Source organism: Aedes aegypti, chromosome 3 (genome assembly GCF_002204515.2).
Source record: "Aedes aegypti strain LVP_AGWG chromosome 3, AaegL5.0 Primary Assembly, whole genome shotgun sequence".
NCBI classification, from domain to species: Eukaryota; Metazoa; Arthropoda; class Insecta; order Diptera; family Culicidae; genus Aedes; species Aedes aegypti.
In genome coordinates this window covers 18,084,021-18,109,349 of record NC_035109.1, presented here as the reverse complement: position 1 = coordinate 18,109,349, position 25,329 = coordinate 18,084,021, and the positions used below count along the sequence as shown (strand labels likewise).

The following is a 25,329-nucleotide window of genomic DNA, read 5'->3' as shown; positions in this document are numbered from 1 at the left end:
ACAGCTGCTCACAGTGATGTGGAAGTGTTAACAATTATCTTTTAATATTTACAACGATAATCACATCGTCATAATAAGAACCACCCTAAGGCACAAGTTGTTCTCGGATCTACGTTTTGCGCTGCTCGCACGTAGATTGCTTGTTAGTGGAGGAAGCTGAATTTTAAATGAATGCAACTATTAGTATTTTTCGCCTCAGGTATGGCAGTTATCTACGTCAATTCGCTACTGAGTTGTGAGAATTTTAATAACATTGAAAATGTCTTAAGCGTTTAACCGTGTAGCTAGATGCTAATTGGCGAAAAACAGAATGTGAGTATAAAGACGAGAAGCATTTGACAATAAGACATACCTTTATGTGTATAGTGTTGGGGTGTTCTGCAAATTTGTGTGACTTCTGAAATTGAACAACTTTGTGGAACAGACCAACCACCCACAACTTACCGCTTTCAAATTAAATTAAAAAATCTCTCGGTTACTTACTTTTGTCTTTGAATCACCCAAAAATTCAAGTTATTTGTAGTTCTTCATCCAAATTTCAGCCAATTCGGACTACCAGAAGCTGAGATACAGCATCCCAAACTTAGGCATTTTTTATGGAAAAACTGCATTTGGTTACTAACTTATGTCACTGACTACTGAGAATGGACAGAATAAACAAAACCGAACTCCATGCCGAACACTGAAAGAGAAACATATCATAGGGTTGCTTAAATCATAGCCGTTTTCAAAAACATCATACCACGTCTAGTTTTTGAGATAATGGCTGTTGAAAATGCAGAACTTGACCATTTCATGCCAGCTTATATGACAATTTATTTGCTTAATTTGACACAGAATTTAAACTTTATGTGTTAAACAATACTTATCAGCAAATTTCATTATATTTTTGATGCTCAAAAGTTATTTTTAATGGTTAAAAATAAACGTTTTTTGTCATATAAGAGAAACAAAACAAAATATATGGAGTCTGTAAGCATGTTAAATAAGTCAAATCTAAGTGTGATCGTGCAATTTAGATCAAATTATATTTTAAATGAAATTTCCTATTCTGCATTCTTCATGAATTACATCGCGAAAAAGTTTGATAAATCATATTTTAATTTCATGTAAACATCAATGAAACTAGTGTTTTATACAACTTTGGTGACAGGTATCCCAAAATTGTGACGAGCTGGGTCATTTCTGAGAACGACATCAGATTAAGCAACCCCAAATTAACCAGAGACACATAGTTTGATCCTTGAGACACGCAAAAAATGTGACGCTGTGTTACTTTTTGCAAGATTTTTGTTCAAATTCCTTCGGAAAGTTGGAGGTCGGAGATTCTTATTGAAACCGAAGAGCACTTAAGAAACTCTATCAGCAATTTATTGAGAATGTCCCTCAGATGTTGGTCCTTGTTTCTGCCAAATTTATCAAATATCTCAACCAAAAAAATCTTCAGCCAAACATCAATTCCAAATTTTTTCACAATTTTCATCAAAAAATTAGTCCAGCGTCACGCGGGTCGATCACCTTTCAGTGGTGCGTTATGGGGTATGAACCCTAGTCCTGACTGAATTAACTGCTTTAAACGAAGATAGCAGGATATTCTTGTTATCAAAGGAACACTAATTTGTTTATTTTGTATTTATTTAAAAAATAAATCACATTTTTCATTGTGATTCATTCAATTAGGGTTGAGAAGTTCACCACGTGTTGTAAAACTAACAGTATTTAATTTTAGGCAGAGATACAATATTTTATTAAAAACAATTTTGAGATTAATTGATTTTTGCAGTGAACAAGTTTGCTTGTGTTAGTGCACGTGTAGTCAGTGCCGTAGCGTGCGATTGGCCACATTAAATATACATATTAGAGTGGTTCAAAAAATCGTTTTTGCTCCACACCGCTCATTCGATTCTAGAGCAAATTCTGTGTGTCCTCCCAAAATTTGAGCTCATTTGGATGAAAACTGAGACTGCACAAGCCTTTTAAAGTTTGTATGGGAATTACTATGGGAAAAGCAAGCAATTCATTCAATCGGTCATAGTGTTTGTCCATGTGCTCTTGGGGATTAGAATTATGTTGATTCTGTGCGATACAATAATCAGCTACAACTTTGCCGAAGACCGTTTTCAAATCGGACGCCTCAGTAATTAGTTATTGAATTATATCCAGTCAGAAATTCTTCAGCAGTGCTCATTCAACTTCTGAACAGGCAACATTGCTGCACCTGGCGCGAAAGATAGCATGCACAAATCATGGCTACTATGTTTTACTGCATATATCCAGTGATGCCTGCAGAACAGCCCAATAATTATAGCCAAAGTTTTACAACTCATTCAAAAATCACTAACTAATTACTGGGGCGTCCGATTTAAAAACGGTCTTCGGCAAAGTTGTAGCTGATTATTGTATCTCACAGAATCAACATAATTCTAATCCCCAAGAGCACATGGACAAACACTATGACCGATTGAATGAATTGCTTGCTTTTTCCATTGTAATTCCCATACAAACTTTAAAAGGCTTGTGCAGTCTCAGTTTTCATCCAAATGAGCTCAAATTTGGGGAGGACACACAGAATTTGCTCTAGAATCGAATGAGCGGTGTGGAGCAAAAACGATTTTTTGAACCACTCTAATATGTATATTTAATGTGGCCAATCGCACGCTACGGCACTGACTACACGTGCACTAACACAAGCAAACTTGTTCACTGCAAAAATCAATTAATCTCAAAATTGTTTTTAATAAAATATTGTATCTCTCCCTAAAATTAAATACTGTTAGTTTTACAACACGTGGTGAACTTCTCAACCCTAATAGAATGAATCACAATGAAAAATGTGATTTATTTTTAAATAAATACAAAATAAACAAATTAGTGTTCCTTTGATAACAAGAATATCCTGCTATCTTCGTTTAAAACAGTTAATTCAGTCAGGACTAGGGTTCATACCCCATAACGCACCACTGAAAGGTGATCGACCCGCGTGACGCTGGAATAAATTTTTGATGAAAATTGTGAAAAAATTTGGAATCGATGTTTGGCTCAAATTTTGGGAGGACACACAGAATTTGCTCTAGAATCGAATGAGCGATGTGGAGCAAAAACGATTTTTTGAACCACTCTAATACATATTTAGTACCATCGTTGTGGGATGAGAATGGGTCAAAAACGTATGTGTCCATGTTAGCTGTTGGATAACTCTCGTTATTTGACTCGGGTTATTCTTTCCAGTATGGAAATACGTTGATGGGTAATACATTTTCAAATGTTGAAAAATTATTCAAAATTTGTGATATTTTGAAAATTGATCCAAGTATGAATATGAAAGTACGAATATTGCGGGGAAATTTAAAAATTTGGATCCCTTCGCGGAAATAACGCGCAGCGAGCAATCCCCGCATAGAGCAAATGAATCTCAGTAAGCAGTGCAGTTTTTTTTTCAGTAAGTAAACATAATGATGGGTGAGTCACGGAAGATTTTTCTTGTAGACTTCTGATTTCATTTCAATTTTGATTTCAAGACCATTAAAACCTGATCCCTAACTCCCCTCCATTATAAGGATACTGACTACTACCTTTGCAACGTTAATCAATTTGTGAATTTGTCAAAAATATGTTCTGAGTATGGCTATGGAAGGCAAGCAGCATAAATAAATATTTTATGTTGCTTTAATTGATTAATTAGTCACTGTCGATCCACACATTGGTTTACTGATCTGGTTTCTGGCCATATAGCAAATTTGAATTGTATTGAACGGTTTGTTTTTCATATCTCTTATCAAAGGTATGTGTAGCATTCATTTCAGTGCATGTGACAGGAACTGCTCAAAGTCTAAAGGAGCAGCAGGGGTTACTACGATGATTTTGGTGGAAAATTTACAGATAAATCGTTCTGGATTTTCCAGGTATCAAAATTTTTCATGCAACGCGTAATATTTACCCATTTTCATCTCATCAAGAAAGTATTAGTATTATCAATCTTTTTTTGAGTGGCTTTTCTCCCTTAGCGAGTTCGTCACTCGCATCGAGAGATTGACATTGGGTCATAGAATTTTTAGACGATAGCTTTCGACATCTAAAAGGAATATACCATTCAAATTGTACATCAATATTTCAAATATTTGCTGAGATACTCCCAATTATGTTCTAACCCATGCTCATCCCTCTGACCCGATCCCATTGTCACCCCTATCGACGAGTAGAAATATCTTTAGACATAAACATGACAAGTTGGAACAATTTTTGAATCGATTCTAACTGAATGGATAAGGACATCCATAAGAAGTAGAAATTGTTGAGAGATATTCTCAGACCTATCAATAATTTAATTAAATAGCTCTTTATGACTATGATTTCTAATTACACTGATTTGGTCTGTGGCAAAAAAAATATTATCTAGAAAGTGGGTAGACTCTGAAAAATCGAAGTCATAACAGGTGTTTACTGGTTTGAATTTCACACAACCTGGCACGCAATTCCCGTCTTGAACCCACAATCAGACAGAAATTTGAACAGGATTTTTTGGTAATAATGGACGGTATTCTCATGGAACCTAGGTCAAATTCTCATAGAATCCAATCCAATCCCGAATAGGATTGTCAAATATAAAAATAAGAACAAGCCACCATGTCAGGAACAATATACATCCCTCCATGGACCTCACTTTATCCATTCTCGATATTGACAAAGTAACATGACATGCACTCAAAATACAAGGGATATACTACATTAGCCCTTCCATTACCAACCCCCCTAAACGAGTGTTGGAAAAAACACGTTTTGGGCTGTAACTTTTTTGTTTTTTGGTATTTTTGACACAAGAAGCGCATATCCGCATAGTTTGAGGGCTTGGACAAAATTTTAGGATTGGTCACCTGGTTCCGGAGTTATTCCGGAATTAAAATAGGTGTTTCGAAATGGCCACTTTCGAAAAAGTGAATTTGCAATATGAAATCAGCTGATTTTTTACAATGATTAGCTCTATAACGATGAGGACGGATGTCTACAAGGCCATCATGGTCACTGCATGCCGCAGATCACAATTTCCTGATGTTCCGGGGAACCGGTTCCAGGGCCATTTTTGGAAGCGAGTCAATACTATCATGCGACATATCAAACTTCATGATTTTTCAAATGTTTACATTCTATGACTGAGCTGCATAGTTCAAAATCCATTTGGCCACTTTGGAACCGGTATCCGGGTTTCCGAGGAACAGGTTCCGGGGTCAATTATTAAAAATCAGCAAACATTGTCATGCGACACATCAAACTTCATGGTTTTTCAAATGATTACATTCTATGACTGAGCTCCATAGTTCAGAACCCATTTGGCCACTTTGGAACTGGTATCCGGGTTTCAGAGGAACCTGTTCCGGGGTCAATTATTAAAACTCAGTAAACATTGTCATGCGACACTTCAAACTTCATGATTTTTCAAATGATTACATTCTATGACTGAGCTGCATAGTTCAGAACCCATTTGGCCACTTTGGAACCGGTACCCGGGTTTCCGAGGAACCGGTTCCGGGGTCAATCATTAAAAATCAGTGAAAACTGTCAGGCGACACATCAAACTTCATGATTTTTCAAGTGATTACATTCTATGACTGAGCTGCACAGTTCAGAACCCATTTGGTCACTTTGGAACCGGTAACCGGATTTCCGAGAAACCGGTTCCGGGGTCAATTATTAAAAAACAGTGAACACTGTCATGCGACACATCAAACTTCATGATTTTTCAAATAATTACATTCTATGACTGAGTTGCACAGCTCAGAACCTATTTGGCCACTTTGGGACCTGGACCGGGTTTCCGAGGAACCGGTTCCGAGGTCAATTATTAATAATCAGCAAACATTGTCATGCGACACATCAAACTTCATGATTTTTCAAATAATTGCATTCTATGACTGAGCTGCGTCAGAATCCATTTGGCCACTTTGGAACCGGTATACGGGTTTCCGAGGAACCGGTTCCGGGGTCAATTATTAAAAATCAGCAATCATTGTCATGCGACACATCAAACTTCATGGTTTTTCAAATGATTACATTCTATGACTGAGCTCCATAGTTCAGAACCCATTTGGCCACTTTGGAACTGGTATCCGGGTTTCCGAGGAACCTGTTCCGGGGTCAATTATTAAAAATCAGTGAACACTGTCATGCGACACATCAAACTTCATGATTTTTCAAATAATTACATTCTATGACTGAGTTGCACAGCTCAGAACCCATTTGGCCACTTTGGGACCTGGATCGGGTTTACGAGGAACCGGTTCCGAGGTCAATTATTAAAAATCAGCAAACATTGTCATGCGACACATCAAACTTCATGATTTTTCAAGTGATAACATTATATGACTGAGCTGCATAGTTCAGAACCCATTTGGTCACTTTGGAACTGGTATCCGGGTTTCCGAGGAACCGGTTCCGGGGTCAATTATTAAAAATCAGTGAACACTGTCATGCGACACATAAAACTTCATGGTTTTTCAAGTGATTACATTCTATGACTGAGCTGCACAGTTCAGAACCCATTCGGTCACTTTGGAACCGGTATCCGGGTTTCCGAGGAACTGGTCCCGGGGACAATTATCAAAACTCAGTAAACATTGTTCATACCGTGGCTGGATTGATTAGTGTAGATCTCTTATGGTCACTTTGGAATCGTTATCTGGGTTTCTGGGGAATCGTTTGCGGGATCAAAAGATGAGTTTATACTGTCATACGATACACCAAACATTTCATTTTTTTTAGGATAGTATATTTCATGAATATGTTGCAATGTTTGGGACCTTTGGAACCGATATCCGGGTTTCCGAGGAACCGTCTCAATGGTGAGTAAATATTGTCTGGCGACTTTATGGATGTCTTATATATTTTTTTAATCTTCTATAACTCACTCTTGAGAATTTAAAACGCAGGTTACATAGGAAAGTTTCTGGTTCAAGTACCATATAGCTGTTTTTTTTAACACTAACACGGTAATGCTTCCAGTGCACGATTTGCTTTTTGAAGGAAGCACCACACTAGACAACAGACTAGCATGCAACGCCCAGTAGCACAGTTAAAATACATTTCTGACGAAAAGTTTTCCGGACTAAAGCAGGAATCAAAGGAGTCATCGAAGAGGTGTGGACCCCTTAACTCGATGCGGCTAAATGCTTGGTAACACTAACCGCTTGGCCACGAAGCCTACAAATTGTGTCGCTTTAGTATTACGAAAGATACTGCATACTGTAGCAATACCGCAAAATTTAAAACTCGTAAAATATACTATTCAACAATTTTTAGTCGAAAACATGGAAAACCTTCAATTGAATTAATTTTAGGTAATTAATTAAGAGAGTTCAGCTGATCATGACATTGTTCGGATTTACTATAGACGACACCCCACATCTCGATATCTCTCCCTATGTAGATGATTTCTTCGGTCCCTTCATTTTGCAAACATTTTCACTCTGCATATCTCGATATCCTCCTTATCTCGATATCTACCTATCTTGATATGAATTTCATTCCAGATTTTCTGTCCATATGCCGATATGCCCATTAGCCTGGGACAGGGTTATATGAAAAATTTAGATTCTCGCTCCAGTCTACTTTTTGATTTGCATTTAGGTCCTATAACAACTGTGCAAATTTTCAGCTCGATCGGAGAAACTATATTTTAGCGCCAGCCGTTCAAAGTTTGTATGGGATTTACTATGGGAAAACTTACTTTTGCAAAGAAAAATCGCCAGAGGTCGCCCATTGACCTCTATAAACATTCTGAACACAGACCTCGATAGGTATTTTTACGATGAAGAATATTGCCGAAGACGGCGAAACAATCCAACACTTGTGAATAAAGTTATTCAATGGAAACCTATTGGCAAGGCGACGTTGATTAACACGTAAAGGAATAACAAAATCTGGCAAAATTTCCGAAAAGATTATGCTTAATAACTTTTTTAACAAGCATCGGATTGCTTTGCTGTCTTCGGCAATGTTGTTCATCGTAGAAATACCTATTCTATAAATATACTATCTTAAAAAATGTAATGTTTGGTGTAACGTATGACAGTATAAACTCATCTTTTGATCCCGCAAACGATTCCCCAGAAACCCAGATAACGGTTCCAAAGTAACCATAAGAGTTCTACACTATTCAATCCAGCCACGGTATGAACAATGTTTATTGATTTTTAATAATTGACCCCGGAACCGGTTCCTCGGACACCTGGATACCGGTTCCAAAGTGACCGAATGGGTTCTGAACTGTGCAGCTCAGTCATAGAATGTAATCACTTGAAAAATCATGAAGTTTGATGTGTCGCCTGACAGTTTTCACTGATTTTTAATGATTGACCCCGGAACCGGTTCCTCGGAAACCCGGGTACCGGTTCCAAAGTGGCCAAATGGGTTCTGAACTATGCAGCTCAGTCATATAATGTTATCACTTGAAAAATCATGAAGTTTGATGTGTCGCATGACAATGTTTGCTGATTTTTAATAATTGACCCCGGAACCGGTTCCTTGGAAACCCGGATACCGGTTCCAAAGTGGCCAAATGGATTCTGAACAATGCAGCTCAGTCATAGAATGCAATTATTTAAAAAATCATGAAGTTTGATATGTCGCATGATAGTATTGACTCGCTTTCAAAAATGGCCCCGGAAGCGGTTCCCCGGAACATCCGGAAATTGTGATCCGTTGCATGCAGTGACCATGATGGCCTTATAGACATCCGTCCTCATCGTTATAGAGCTAATCATTGTAAAAAATCAGCTGATTTCATATTGCAAATTCACTTTTTCGAAAGTGGCTAATTCGAAACACCCATTTTGATTCCGGAATAACTCCGGAACCAAGTGACCAATCCTAAAATTTTGTCCAAGCCCTCAAACTATGCGGATATGCGCTTCTTGTGTCAAAATTTGGTTTAAAAATACCAAAAAAAACAAAAAAGTTACAGCCCAAAACGTGTTTTTTCCAACACTCGTTTAGGGAGGTTGGTAATGGAAGGGTTAGTTCAAATATTGGTCGCAGTGGTTTCGGTTCCGAACAGAAAAAAATATCCCGTCATGAAATTTTTGGATTTTATGAAATATTTGAGAAGTATTCTCGTATACCGTTCCAATGAGTAAACAAGACACTTTTGAAATTTAACATAGCGTTAATCTCTTAAATACAAAATCTATGAAGCATAATTATCTTGCTGTTTCAGTTTAAGTAGCTAATCCACTCTCCTCTCTTCTGAGGGTGTAGCTTATCAGAGCGTGTTCTCCATGTTAGGGGCGGCTCAAAACAGCGTCTGTTCTCCATGTTAGGAGCGGCTGATCATTGTCCTAGTGCCAGCATGGGACTCTAAACAGTGCTGTGCACGACGGTCCTCCGGCGAGACAGGGAGTTGGTGCAGGCCTTACAAGCCAGCAGTTAATGTTAATTCGCACCGGAACAATCAGCATAGACCCAGGCATCGAAAACGGACTGTGTAAAAATATTGGGTGCGTTATAGGACCCGTTTGAAACACGCAAAGGACTTCGACAAGTGTTATGCATTTTATACGAGTGAATTGGTGCATATAGCATGATGTATAACGAAACTTATATACCAACCAATATGTTGACTAAGAGGGTGCTGAGCTGCGCTCAACTAACAATCAATAAGCACCTTTCTTTATCTGATCAGCGATTCATTCGAGTTATAATTCTCGGAATTTTAGATATGAAGTGTTTGGTAAAAAAAATAAATATCGCTATTGCTTCATGTGCATTCGAAGAAACGACATTCGAGGAAAAGTAGCACAATTGTACCACGGGATTACAAACACTTTCAAAGGAAAACCAAGGAATATATGGGTTCTAAACGGGTTTACATTGAATTTCAGAGATTACCAGAGAATCTTCAAAGGGTATCAATTAGATTTCAGAAGTTTTCATCTAGGAATTCTTATATCGAAATGGGTGATCTCTCACCGCTTTTTGGAAAGATAGTTGATAGTTGAGTAAGGTGAAATACATAGCATGATTTATTACCTGATCAATCAACTTCCAAAAGTTTTTCAGGGGATTGTGTTTCAGGGTATTCTCAGATTCCTAACAAGAGTTGTCAACATATCGTAAATCTTCAGAAAGTCTTTGAAACAGGAACTTTGGATAACTCAGATTGCTTTGACGCACAGGGAAATCTTTGAAAATCACTTGGAATCCTATAAAAACTCCTTAGGGAAGTCTGAAAATCGCTTAAGAGCTCATGAGAACATCCTTGAAAGATTTTGGAAATTACTTGGAATCTTCGAGATCTATGCTGCCCTTCTACGCCTACTTGTCCCATGTTCTATGTAAGCCTTATGGACAGCGGGACAAATATGCGTAGAACGGCAGTATGAGAACTCCTGGAAGTTTCAAGAAGCTTTTAAAGAGAAGTACATTATGCCGAATGGGTCATCAGGGCGAACGTATCTTTAGGCCAAAAATAGTTTAAATGAAAAAAAGTATAAAGAAAAAATGTGGTTCCTACTTAGTTTCACCCTAATGACCTATTCGGCCTCACGAACTTTGGCCGTATAATCCATTCGGATTAAGATCTTCGGCCTGTTATATATTACATACTTCAAGTGAAGATGAATCAAAACCATCTCAAATCGTCAAGAGCATAAAACCAGAGAACCAGAAAATCATCCAAGCTGAATATTTGTTCGATTGGACTCTCGTTGGTGGTGACACATCGATCAAATTTCAATCTTAATAGTTGCCAGGTTCTCTAGATTTGCGCTTTTGAAAAATTGAGGTGTGGCTTCGATGTAGTTCTGCACCTTAATTTAGATGCCAAATGTTAATTAATTTGAACCGAGATTTACAGATAATATATTTACATTAACACATTTGCATATTTAAAACGAAAATGACGCGATTAAGATCAAGCTAGGTATGTATTGTTTTGGTGAATCCCTCTTGAAGTGTTTTTTGCATTGATCGAAACGTTGAAATAATGCATAAATAATTCGATTCGTTTCAATTATAAAGCAACTTCAAATACGAATAAATATCTCTTTTATGAACCTGATCTGACTCTAATCTTCTCAACCATGTCTCCGACGTCCTCCTGTCCATTAATTTTCGGCATTCTTCTGAGCCCTTTCGAGTTCCCAAAACACGTGTCCATGAGCCAAAAAAATAAAAACTAAAGAGCACGCATCCAGAACGTAGAAAGGAAGCATGCAAGTGCCTGCCTCTCTTCATGCTGCTCTGTTAAAAACAGAGTTTCGAATAAATTATCGAAATTTTCACCCGATTTGCTTACCCGCTTGCTCGCTGCACTCGTCGCTCTCTAAAAGGAACAACATAAAATTAAAAACTCCAAACCAGAAGAACCCTTACGGCTCTCGAGAAAGCATCATTTGGGATGGTCTTGCTTTCGTGTATGCTCTCTTCTACCACTTGTCAGTGCCATAAAAATGTTTGCAAACTCCGAACACGAAGCAGTGGAAGGAGAAGCTCATCCCCCTTTGCACAGACAGACTTCTAAGGGAGAACGGGGTAATATGTGCCTGCTCAGGAAAAAACTCAATTTTACCTGTGAATTTCGTCGTTATCGTTATTCTAATCGGATTTACAGGGAGGTCGCATAAATAGGCTCGCAATTACTAATAACAGCTATTGGACAGAGGCAATCATATCTGGGAAAATAAATTAAAAAGAGAAAAAAATCATAGTCAATGCTTTTCAGGACAACGGGGTACCATGGCCACACAGTTACGGATCACACACGGTAAGAAGTGTCATCAGCATATATTAGCTCCCACAGATGATGAAATTCAAGTATAATGGCATAAAAAATGCTTGTTCGCTTCGATTCAGTATGAATTTGTCTTTGGACAACATTTCGCTTGATTCAAAACACAGAATATTAGCACTTCCAACTAGTGGTGATATAGACCACGAATTGATTGATTGCTACAATTATACTTCCAAACAAAGTTGAGTTCTGCCAATTTCTGCATTAAACTTGATATTTTCAGGCAGTAGCACTAAGAATAAAACATTACAGGTTCAAGAGTTAAAATATCACTTTTAAACAAGCTAAATGGTTAAGAAGCTATGTGTAGAGCGGAAAAATTTCAATTCTCTATAACTTACACGACAGGTTGCCAAAATCGTTTTTTATTATAACTTTTAATTAGGAAGTTCTAAACTGTGTTTTTTTTCGTGTCTTTCGTCGATTGATTGATTGATCGTATGAAATAATCGTATTTGACTAAAACACCCTTTAGCCTGGAGAAATTGCGATGACGCGTTTTACCCCGAAGGCGCATTTCGTACCTAGTTCCCTCATCTTTCTCAAAAGCACCCATTCTCAGTTATGTTTCATTAGTACGTTTTGAGGAAACACAAAAAACCGGAAAATCCTTTTTAACTAATACCTCCTCCTATTCATTTGTGATATACGTTGCCGCTTCTCTGCCAATGCCTGCCATCCAATCATGGCGCACTGCTAGAAAACTTTTAAATTTTAAAATTTTTCGAGGGGGTAGCACAAACGGAGATATTGCTCACACTCCTCTTATCCCTTTTCTCGATTCTTCCTTTATGTTTGTTGTTTTTTCCCCTTCTCCAGGCAAGGCAGGGCAATTAGTCCTTTCCCGCCAGAGCACCTACCCAGTGGGCTTCTCTCCTGGCAGCACACATGTGGATCGATAAAAAATTCCCACGAAATGGAATTTCTCTTCGGATTGCGCCATTGCTTTCGAGTTCGGTCTGATAAGAAACTAAAAAAATCGATGAGATCACGTTTTGCATCCGGTTCAAAGAAGAAGGATCAATTTCCCACACGATGCTGTCGTATGTTGCAGCATACTCATCCTCAGTATGCACACATCCGGATGGGACTATATGTGTAAATTAGGGTGGATCGAAAAGTTGAGTTTTGCAATGTCTAATAGGGTAGGTCAAATTTATTACATTGTGGTCAATATATTCTCATACACTTTTTCTTTCATATGGTATGATTTAACTGAAACCATTGAAGTTGTGTTTTGTACTTAAAATCAATTATTGATCTGGTTTATTTAGTAAAAATCAGAGTGCTATCAAAAAACAATCAGAAACTTCAATATAATTATATTGCGTTTTGAATAGACAAATATTGTTAAAAAGATTTGCGATAACTGCAGATTGAATTTGGTAGGCGCCACTGGAAACAATTTTCGTAAAGTCTTGAGTAAAGGAAATAAGTTTATAGTTGAAATATTTCCAAAATGATTTCTGTATTGAACCAGAGTTATATTTTTTCATTTATTTAGTTAACATCTTAACAGATAACACTGAATCAACAATATTACGCCACAATACTCGGTTCATGGCCACATCTCTCCATCCTCGGTTCTGCTCCACGCTGGCCAAATCGATATGCTTTTGATCCGCCCACCTAGCTCGCTGCGCTTCACGCCTTCTTGTACCGTAATCCGGGGGCAAATTGATCACTGGGGTGAATTTGATCGGGTCGGTACCAAATAGCATTTTCTTTCAAGGATGCTTAATACTTCGTTGCCATCACAGATATTCCATGTTTTCTAATTTATAGATGTCTTATTATGATTTTAAACTATTTCATTTTTATTAAAGTCGGTTTTGCATAGAAATATTCACAGTTTTTGAAGGTGTTAGCAATACTGTTGGAAATGTCGATACTAAACAATCCGCTGGTGCTAAGCCTGCATGTACACTTTGAGTGTTAAAAATGTTTTGTTAGCTTCAGTGTTAACTGCTAAGTGTAGAACTAGCCCTCGTGCGTTAAAATACACTCAAATAAAGATTTAAAAAAAAAAAAAAAAAAAAGTGTTAACTGCTGAACTCATATTTGCAATCGTACAGCATTACAAGAATAGTTGTTTGCTCATAAAACCGTTAATTGTTGAATAAAGTGCTTAATTCAAGGGAAATTGCATACATTTAGGCGTATTAGGCAGATTTACAAAGTTTAATTTTGCGATAAAACTATAATATACACGAGTTGTAAGAATTTTGACATCATTTTCAGATTCGGGAGACCCAAATTTAGTAGATAGAAAAATTTTACATACTAAAATATTCTCTATTATATAGTGATCAATTTCGCCCCAATAAGTCATTTTCAATATTTGATATTGAAACTAATTTTATGAAATGTTAAATTTTATTTCATAAAAAATCGATTGCATAAACTGATAAAGATCAATGAAGTACTGATTTTACCGAATTTTTTTTGACAATTTTTGAAGTCCAAAGGAAATTATGGCAAAAAGTTTTAAAAAAGTGATCAATTTGCCCCCGGATTACGGTACCAACCGGATCCGAAGCGAACACCATCTTTGCAGGGTTGCTGTCCAGCATTCTTGCAACTTGCCCTGTCCATCGTACCGTTCCAGCTTTGGCCACCTTCTGGATACTGGGTTCGCGAGACTGTGGATCATCCTTCATTCACACACCGTTTTCCTGCAAACCGCCAAAAATGTTCCTAAGCACCCGACGTTCGAAGACTCCAAGTGCATGCAAGTCCTCCTCGAGCATCGTCCACGTTTCATGCCCGTAGAGGACTACTGGTCTTATGAGCGTTTTGTACATGGTACATTTGGTGCGGGTGTGAATCTTTTTTGACCGCAGCTTCTTGTGGAGGCCATAGTAGGCCCGACTTCTACTGATGATGCGCCTCTGCATTTCACGGCTACATTGGTATTCACGATACTTTTGGAGGATTTACCGTACAGCAAAGATCTGGTCCGATGTCGATCGGCCGTCAACGAAGCCGGCTTGATAACTTCCCACGAACTCGCTTACTACAGACGACGGAAGATGATCTGCGATAATACTTTGTAGGCCGCATTTAGAATGGTGATCGCTCGAAAATTCTCACAATCTAACTTGTCGCCTTTCTTGTAGATAGGGCATATTACCCCTTCTTCCACTCTTCCGGTAGCTGTTCTGTTTCCCAGATTGTGCCTATCAGCCGGTGCAGTCAAATGGCCAAACACTCCGGGCACATCTTTATGATTTCAGCTCCAATAGCATCCTTACCAGCAGTTTTATTGTTCTTAAGCTGGTAAATGCATCATTAATTTTCCTCAATGTGGGGGCTGGTTGGTTTCCATCGCCCGCAGTACTGACGAAGGCATTTTCTCAGTTGTCCCGACCTTCATTGCCTTTGCTTTCGGTGCCATTCAAGTGTTTGTCGAAGAGCTGCTTCCACCTTTCGATCACTTCACGCTCGTCCTTCAAAATGCTCCCATCCAAATCCCTGCACATCTCGGCTCGCAGCACCAGGCCGTTGCGGGATGCGTTGAGCTTCTGATAGAACTCACGTGTTTCTTGAGACCGGCACAGCTGTTTCATCTCCTCATACTCCGTCTCCTCCAGGCGTCGTTTTTTCTCCCGAAAGAGGCGAGTCTGCTGTTGCCGTTTCCGTCTATATCGTTCCACGTTCAGTTGGGTCCCATGCTGTAGTATGACCGCCTTCTCCTCCATAATATGCCTACATTCCTCGTCGAATCAATCGTTCCGTCAACTCCGTTCCACGTACCCGACGTTGCTTTCAGCTGCATTGTTGATGGCTGCTTTCACTATTCTTCAGCTGTCCTTAAGAGGGGCTTTATCCAGCTCATCCACTTCCGGTAAGGCAGCCTCGAGGTGCTGCACGTACGCAGTTGCGACATCCGGTTACTTGATCCGCTCTAGGTCAGTAGCTCACGTGTTATTATAGAACATTATCAACAGATATATAACCAGAGCTGGTCATACAGTATTGGACAAAACATTTGCAACTTTTTCGATTTTCCATACAAAATGACCAACTTTGGTATGCTATATCTCAGTTATTTATAGACCGATTTGAATGAAATTTTGACAGAACATCAGACATAACTTGAATTTTAACATATATTTTAGAGTATTTTTTCCAATCACAAGTTCAAAAGCAGTATCGGTTTGATTAAAGTCAATTTTTAGACGATTTTTAATAAATGACATAACTAAACATATTGAAGGAATAGCTTCATGGTATCTTCAGAAAAGTTGTAGATTTTAACGAGGTGAACAAGTTTGCTGAAGACAGTTTTTGTGTAGGGCTATCAGATTTTGAGATAAAAAGTTTTGAATTTTTCGTCGAAAATTACACTTTGGATAAACCGTTATAATTTATAAACCCGTGATTGGAAAAATCACTCAAAAATATATGTTAAAATTCAAGTTATATCTGATGTTCTGTGAAAATTTCATTCAAATCGGACGATAAATAACTGAGATCTAGCTTACCAAAGTTGGTCATTTTGTATGGAAAATCGAAAAAGTTGCAAATGTTTTGTCCAATACTGTATATGAGTTGACAATGCTCTATTATAACATGTGTGTTGCTTGGGTACCGGGGCGACCGTCGGTACCGTACGTTGTTGACGACGGAGAGTTTTGGGAACAGTTTAACCATCACCAGATAGTGATCAGAGTCGATGTTAGCGCCACGATCGGTCCTGACGTCGATAATGTCGGAAAAGTGCCGTCCATCAATCAGGACGTGGTCGATTTGTGATTCTGTCTGCTGAGGTGATATTCTTTAAGGCGGCGAAATCAATTTGTCGCAAGCCGTTATCGTTCGTCAGCCTGTGGGCGCTGAACTTTCAAAAAGCCGGTCTGAATTCCTCCACTTGGTGGCTTGAGGAGCTGTCGTACTCGCGTTCGAGCTTAGCGTAAAAAGCGTCTTTATCATCATAAGTGCTTCCGGAGTGAGGCATAACGCGCCTCTGCATATCACCCATCACTATAAAAGCTGTTCCCAGCTCGTGTGTGTTGCATCAGCTCTGGTAGATGGTATGGTTACCTCTAAGCGTGCGCACCATTGATTCCTTCCGAAACACTTCCTGCAAAGCTACGATGCCGAATCCGCGGTTCTTCAGCACGTCGGCGAGTATGCGTGTGCTCCCGATGAAGTTGAGAGATTTACAGTTCAACGTACCGAGTTTCCAATCGCTAGTCCCTTTACGTCGCTGTGGTCTCCGCCGATTGTTCCGGTTCTCTCGTTGATTATTCGTTGTTTGGTTTTTTACGGTTGGCTTGCAGGGCTTGGCACCAATCCCCTAGATCTCCGGAGGGCCATTCCCCGTAAATGTTCCGAGGACCATAGTGCGCAGTTTAGCACAGAGTCCGTCTCTGGCACTCGGACGATGATCAGCCGCCCCTGACATGTGAAACAGACGCTGTTGCGAGCCGCTCCTAACATGGAGTACAGACGCTCCGGGTTTACAGAAGCAAAAGCAAAGGCGAATCCCCCCTTCTCTGTCAGCATACGACCAAAGCTTCCACCAAGGTTGGTTACCCGATCTTCACTAGGGTTACTCCTACCCCGGCCAGTACCACGAGGAGGTAGGGATAGGAGTTGCTGGGCAAGAGGCTATTTTATTCCTGCATGTACGCGAGGTACCAATGGTACGCCATGCCCAGTCATTTACCGTGCCAAGAAACAAATTCATTTTGAGCTAAATTTGTTTGGGATTTTTGTAGATGTTTCCAGGGCTATAATCCCATGTAGAGCTAAATAATAGAAAACAAACTCATAATTATCTCTTCTCTTATCAGTCGGATTGAATGCTATCTTCAGCAAATAACTTTATAATCGGTGTTGGTGCAATGGTTAGCTGCTGCTCATGGATGTTCAATGTACCGGGAACGATTTTCAGCCTCGGCATCCAAAAATGCTGGGCACTTAAACTAGTATCGATGAACTCATGGAACTGAATTCTGGAACCAGTGCTTTGGCTACTATATCTTACGTTTGCAAGCAACTCGTAGCAAGGTTGAGGATGTCGTCTTCAGTGGCTTCGGGAGAGATTTTAGTCAAATAAACCCAGAATTTATCCATCGGGGTGTCAGCAGGTCGCACAGGAGCATTCGTGCACTGATTAGTACCTCGAAATACTTTTGAAGGACGATCGGACGGCAAAACAGTTACCCTATCTCGCTCGCGTGTTCTCTTCAGAGATAGACGATTGAATTGAAATCGATTGGGTACAGGAAATAGTACAGCCGGAGATAGTATGTTGAAACCTCCTTGCATCTTTTGTCTCAATTAGATGATCAGAATATCCTTGACCTCGGACTTCAGATCATCAACCAGTTTTTGGTAAGCGTTCTTTAGTCGCAGCATTCATCGATTTTAGTGTGTTCTTGAAACGTGCGTTACCCATGATTTCTCGACATCTTTTGCACATCCAGTAAGTTGAAGAATGCCCTTGGACTTCTTTGTATAGCACTTCCGATATCTGAGCACATTTAAAATCAAAAGTTGCGTTGCAGAAGCCGCCTCAAACGACCTCCGGGGTAGGCATGTTAATAGCACAACTGTTGCAGATATCCATGTCACTCGAAATAGTAACTCCGGTGGAGTTGCTCCTAACGTCGAAAAAAAAAACAAGCAAACTGGCAGAGAGGTAGCTGTCAAACGGATGCCACACACCACGGTAAAAAAAAAGTAAGGTACCGTTTTGTCTCAAATTCAGAACAGACTCATATTCCGAACACTCTGTTTTTGTATGACGATTTGGCTGAAATGTTTCACTGAAATATGTTAGCTTTTTTCCAGAAAATGGCAGTCATTTGGAATTCAATTTAAACGTCTTTCCAGCTAAAACGTTGAGATTTGAAATGATTCTCTAGTTTGAGGTTAGTAAAACCAGCACAGATTAATTTATTTGCGAAATTATACACTTGAAGCATAGCATAGCATAGACTGACTGTACATGTCAATGGTTGCTACTTTGTGATTGATCGGAACTGGTAAGAATTGCACTACGATCCAAATGAATAAGGGATGGGAGTTTCCGCTTACTCTCGAAGTGCAATTTTAGCAGATCTAATATTATTGATCAGTAACGGCGCCGGCCAAGTCCTTACAGTCAGTTGGGATGGGGAAGGAATGTTAGGGTTTAATGATTGTTGCTTCTAGAGACCGAGAATACCTCTGCATCTCCACAATCACCACGGGAAGGGTGTTTATTAGTGAGGGAGGAAAAGATCTGGGAGTCACCTCTGGTCGATGATGCAATCCATGGACATGGGGGAAATATACGACTTATATTTAAAGCTAGTTTTGTATTTTTGTCTCAAGAAGTTTTTGGTAGAAGCTTTAAAAAATACGTCAACATCTATAATGTCGAACAATTCAAAAGATGTTTTTAATAATGACGAAAACTGAAAATAACATTATATACATTTTAATTTATATGAAACAGGAACAATGCCGACACTTGTAGTGACGAATTAAACATAGTTTGTTTGAAAATTACATATGAGAATTACTGTGCATTTTGTCTCGATATGGTAGAAGTTTTAAGAAATACGTCAACATTCATAATGTCGAAAAAGAGAAAAATATATGTATATTGAAATTGTATAAGGAAAAAGCATAATGCCGACACTTATAGTGACGAATCTTACAAAGTTTGTTTTAATATTACTTAAAAGTTACGCTTTCAAGAAAAAATGTGTTATCACAAGCACGAAACGAACTCACCAGTTGGTAATCCATCCTCGACTGAACACAAAACTGACACTGACAGCAAAACTTCTTGGCGTCTCGAAAACAAACCGTCTTGCTTGTGCCTTCCCAAATACCTACCCAGCAAGACGCTCCAAAACAGAAAAAAAAATTCTTCGGCGACGAAACCACGCGCGAAACCGTGAGCAAAACCTATCTGACGACGCAAAATCGAAACGTCCTGCTTGGGCTTCACGAAGTAGGGGAACTTACGTATTCTCGTCAGTCTAAGCCGATGCCGTGCTTCTTTTGTAATTGTCTCGGACATCAGCAGACAAATTCCGTGTTTGTCTATTTACATTTATGCGTTGCTCAATCCTCTATCGATTAACACCGACAGACTTGTCAAAATGCTTTTGGAAACGTTTTTATAACGCTGCGAACATCCCTTGTCAGTGTGACTATTGTCGGCAGCCTCCATTCTCTTCGGCAACTTTCCCATTACAACTGCTGGTGAATCGCTTCGGCAGCTCCAAATCAGTCGCATTTTGAGGCGTGCTCATTTGAATTGATGACATCTTCGGCGATATCGTTTGTTTAGTCTCGGAAATCTCGCCAGCAGGAAGCGGGCAGAACAAACAATAATCTGAATGTTTCCACTGATGTGTTTTGTTAGAAAAATACTGTGTATTTGGCGTATGAAATTTAGTTGCCGATAATAGTCGAATGGTGCCGAAGCCGTAAGTCTCCCTACTACACAGCAAGACGCTCCAAAACAGGAAAAAAAATCCAGCGACGAAAACACGCTCGAAACCGTGAGCAAAATCTATCGGACGACGCAAAACCGAACTGTCCTGCTTGGGCTTTACGAAGCACTACCTTCATTTGCGAAATTATACATTTGAATGCGCTTTATTCGTGCTGTTCCGAATTTGAATCAAGGTGTTCGGAATATGAGACAGAATACACACGGTGTTCGGTATTTGAATCAAAATGTTGATCCATACTTTTACGTAAAAATAATACTAAAACTAATTAAATCACTATTATTATCGGCACACCCAACAGCTGACAGTTAAGTTTTGCGAAGAAATTGAAATTTTCGCAGATATCCACTAATTCTTGCCTGTCCGACGCATTCGCAGTTACCGATGGCCTTAAGTGTTCGGAATATGGGTCAAAACGGTACAATATTCCGAAAAATGACATATGGCAGTGACGTCAAACTCGAACAAGTCAAGCCTAATTTTTCAAATCGGCGTATCTAACATTTGGATGGTTTCGAGAAAAATGCGATGCAACATATTGTAAATAATTTTAAATCCTGTTTAAAATGTTTTGCAGTTTTTCTATTGCTGTGTCTACTAGAAGTTGAAAAAAAGCACACTGTTTCTAACCACTATTAAACAATTCCGATTTGTTTTGAATTACATTGAAAAACTGGTAAAATTATCGAATAAACCCTTTTGCTTTGTGCTGCTCACATACACCATGGATGGTTCGTCGATACCATACCTTGATTGATACATACACCTTGCTTGATGCATCGGTTTGACAGTTCGTTTTTAACATGCGTCACGTCATATACACCAGTATTGTTTTGAAGTTGCACATACACCGGTTTGAAAATTCCCATAAAACTTAATAAAGTTAGTCAATTCGTCAGTTTCAACTTTTAACGACAACGAATGTTGGTTTCCGAATGTTTCCAATTTCAACTAGACCAACAGGAGCACCGAACGGAACCGTGAGTAACAAAAGTAGAAGGAGAACAGTTCTTGTGAGAAATTTGGTGAGAAATATTGTCCAAAACCGAATACTGATGATGTTCCACATCAGTTTGCCGATCCGTCAGCTAGCTGCAGCTGTGGGAATCCGAATCTCTCGATTTCCAACATGTTTAGTGATTCGGAAACAGTATGACGTATTTGATGTTTATAATTTCAGGTTTTGATTCTGCATATAGGTCGCTTTACTATGAGCATATGTACGGTGTATGTGCTAGCATGAAAAATGTTGACAGTTGAGTCGCTTTGGGAACGAAGGGTGTATGTAGCCAAATTAAAAACACTGAGTGAAGTGCACATAGGGCATAATTTAAATTTATTTCTAAAAATAAAAAAAAATGGTTGTAGGAATACTTTTATAGACTCAGTACGTAGATTATGCGTTTGTCAAGCCCACGCAAAGCAAATCTCGATTTATTTATTTTTGCAGATACGTCGGATTGAAGAATTATGCTTGAAGTGCAAAAGAAAGCAAGGCCTGCTCTCCATTACTATCCTCAAGGCCTCATGCTTGACGATAGGAATGACAACACATGTTTTGATGGAAAATCATTGTTTACACGTGGGAATAGCCTACCTTGTTGTGTATACCGTGCCACACACAAATGTAGTGAAGATCCCGAGCGAAATTGCCCATTGCACGATGACGTCATCAGAAAATCGCTCTTTTTCTATCCTACGGGAAATCTGAAAACAACGGTGCCAGTTCCTGTCAAAGTTGACAGGCACTAGCACCGTTGTTTTCAAGTTTCGTTGAAGAGCGAAAGAGAGAGAATTTTGCCGTGAAATGCCTAATAGAGCCGTTGATTTACTCAAACACGGGCGATGATGTCAATAGTGGCTATCACGCTCAATGGTATGGGTGCCCTAGTGTACAGTGACTCAATCTCATTTTCGTACGGGGCACTGTTTTCATATCAAGTTAGTATAAATCTATTAAATGATGCATGGACTTTGATATACTTTATCAATAATGAAGGTTATAGGTGTCATCTATTGTTTGGCAATGACAAACTGTATTCATTTGCTTAAATCTTTGGAATAATGGAAAAGTATTGAGATTGTGTCTAAAATTAACCCAATTCCATATTCGTACACCTAACAAAAAAAAAAAATATACAGCATTCAAAACTAATTTTAAATGGACTAGATGATTACTTAAGCTCTTCGTTGTGTTGTTCAGATGCAGTAGAATACATTTGGAAAATTTAAAAGCGGACATATTTGAAACTTAAGTAAATTTAAGAAAAATACAAGTTTTCCCATGATTTTTGCTAAAATATTCGGTAAGTCGAACAATAAATTGCATTTTTTCAACATCACTTCCTTAAGAATGATAACTGCGAATATTGCACAAGTTTCAAAAAATTATAATCAGTTTTAGTGTAGCTAGGAGTGAATATCGACAACTTATATTTTTGAATCTTAGGTAGTACAACATTTATAACAAATCCAAAACCAAAAATTTTAGTCATTTTTTTATGTTTGGCACCTAAATGTATATACATAATCCATAGTTAATGTTCCTATCAAAACATTGCGTAATTATCATTTTTAATTTACATTTTACTACCAAACATGATTATAGAGATTTAAAGAATAAATATTATTGCCATAACCGCAATACAAACGTTTTTTAAAATGATGAAAACAACAGGATATATTCTATTAAATAGTATATCAGTGCCCTCTGCTCATTCAAGTTATTTTGTATTTTTCTTATAAAATCAATAAATTGCAAAATAGGGTGCTATTTTGACTATAATTTGAATATTATTTCAAAGATAATTGAATATTACGATGACATCAATTATGTGGAGGTATGTACAGCGTAGTTTAGCGTACTTTATTGTTAAACGAAGTTCGTAATTCAAATTATTTTTACAGACAAATTCAAAATTAACATTTACCTGTTGTTTACAATGAAAATTTGGTTTACATTGATTAAAAATATCATTTTAGAAGAGTTTTGAGCTTATGGCACAATCATTTTCTGAACTCAAAAGGGATAAAAACTGTTTATGGTTTCTGTAAACTATATATATTTCAACTAAATTTCTATCAGAGCTTACGAGTATAATCTATAGATTGGATCCAATGACAAAAAAAAACGTTATTGTTCGAATTATAGGATTTGATAGCAAAAATAATTGGAAAACTGGCATTTCTCATAACTTTACCTAAATTTCATATATGTCCACTAATAAAATAAATTGTCCAAATGTATTTCACTACATCTGAACATCATAATGAAGCATTTCAGTAATCAAATAGAGCTTCTAAATTTAGTTTTGAACGTTGTGCGCATGAATTTTGGTAGGTGTACGAATATGGAATTGGGTGAATTTTAGACATCAATTCAATACTTTTCTATTAATCCAAAGATGAATGTAAATGGAAACATTTTGTGATTGGCAAACAATAGATGACCCCTGTTACCTTCAATGTGGATAAAGTATTTGTAGCTCAATACTTCATTTAATAGTTTTCTACTAACTTGATGTGGAAACAGTATCCTGTACGAATATGAAATTGAGCCACTGTAGATGTAGTTGTGAACCTTAGAGGAAAACACCCAAAGCATAAGCATAAGCATAAGCATAAGCATAGATGACCATACAATTCGTAGTTGCTACTCCGTGATTGACCAGAACAATCGAAGTTGCACAGGGAATTAATTAATGGGGCTTGGGATTAGCTTACCATTCTTCAATGTGCACAAATCGAGAGCTCAAATTTTAAAAGTCAATAACGGCGCCGGCCACGTCCTTACGGTCATCGGGGAAGGGAAGGAATGTTAGTGTGACTACCGTTGTTACTAGAGACCGAGATCACCTCTGCATCTCCACGGTTGTCATGGACAGGATATTGGGTTAGTGGGTAAGGTATAGATCTGGGAGTCACCAATGGTAGGTGATGCGATCCATGCCTAACCGAATTCGCGAAATAATTCGATAATCGCATTGTACGCCGGATAAGTGTTCATCGCTCGCCCTCGCAAGAGCAAGCGATGCGATCAATAGATCAAACACAACTAACGGATCACGCCACTTTTCACTTCACCCGACCGACGCGCGACATGTTTTATCCTGCCCTCATCGCCCGCCCCCGCAGGAGCAAGCGTCAAGGTCGAAGGATCAAACACTACTCCCTTAGAGGAAAACACCCAAACACGAAAAACACCCAGAATCCGGGTATATTTTTTGCAAATTGGGTAATATTTCCATATGCATTTTGATGAGTCTGGAAAGCGTGTGCAAGTTTCTTTGAGGAAAACAAAAACAAACTGTGTATGACGAGCGTATGCTATTCTACGTGTGTTCAAATGTCACTAAGCTCTATAATTCCTATAATTCAGATCGAGATGTTTACCTTCATTTTGAAATTGTTTATCGGCATATCGGTCTATTTTGCTCGAAGTAAGAGGGAGCATGGAGAAGAAAGCAATGAATACTAGATGGATAGGTACCGTAAGAGAACGGCGAGAGAAATTGGATTAGATGTTGAAGAGGGCATACCATATGAAACAGTATTACTTGAAACGTCACTTCCTTGTGGCTAACGTCCCCTATGGGAACGGCTTGGGTGTGTTTTGAGAATGACACTACCAAGACAGCCAAAAGGAAGGAGGTCTCAAGCGCCCTAATACTGTTTGGCGATCAAGCAGGTTCTATCGATCGATGGCTTATATTATTGGGGAATCATTACACAATCATGGATGGTTTGTCTTCGCAGATGTTTCAGGCGGCGGACAACGAGAGCGAGGTGGGCTATGCAGTTTGATGTCGTTGGTTCTGGATGCAGTTTTCCTTAGGGTTTTTCTAATTTCCGAATGAGAAGAGCAGCAAGAGCGGACAGTATATATTGGCCAAATAGATACAGGTGAGGACACAGTTTGTATAGTGCGATTTGAAACGGCGCTGATGATATGCTTTCTATTTATGGGCAGGTGGAGCAGGCTGGTTGTGTGAGTTTTGTTGGACGATACGCTACACACAGTCACAAGAACAGTTCAGGTGGAGAGCGGCAAGGTTGTGGCGAGGTGACGAATTTTCATCCGTAAAA

The 25,329-nt window shown here is 38.7% G+C and overlaps 1 long non-coding RNA gene across 1 annotated transcript; it reads left to right on the top strand.

Annotated features, from left to right (window-relative positions):
- Positions 1 to 12: 12 nt before the first annotated feature.
- Positions 13 to 25,106, top strand: LOC110678561. Its single transcript, XR_002501738.1, has 2 exons — positions 13 to 312; positions 25,000 to 25,106. It is a non-coding gene; the product is annotated as an uncharacterized LOC110678561 (long non-coding RNA).
- Positions 25,107 to 25,329: the final 223 nt, after the last annotated feature.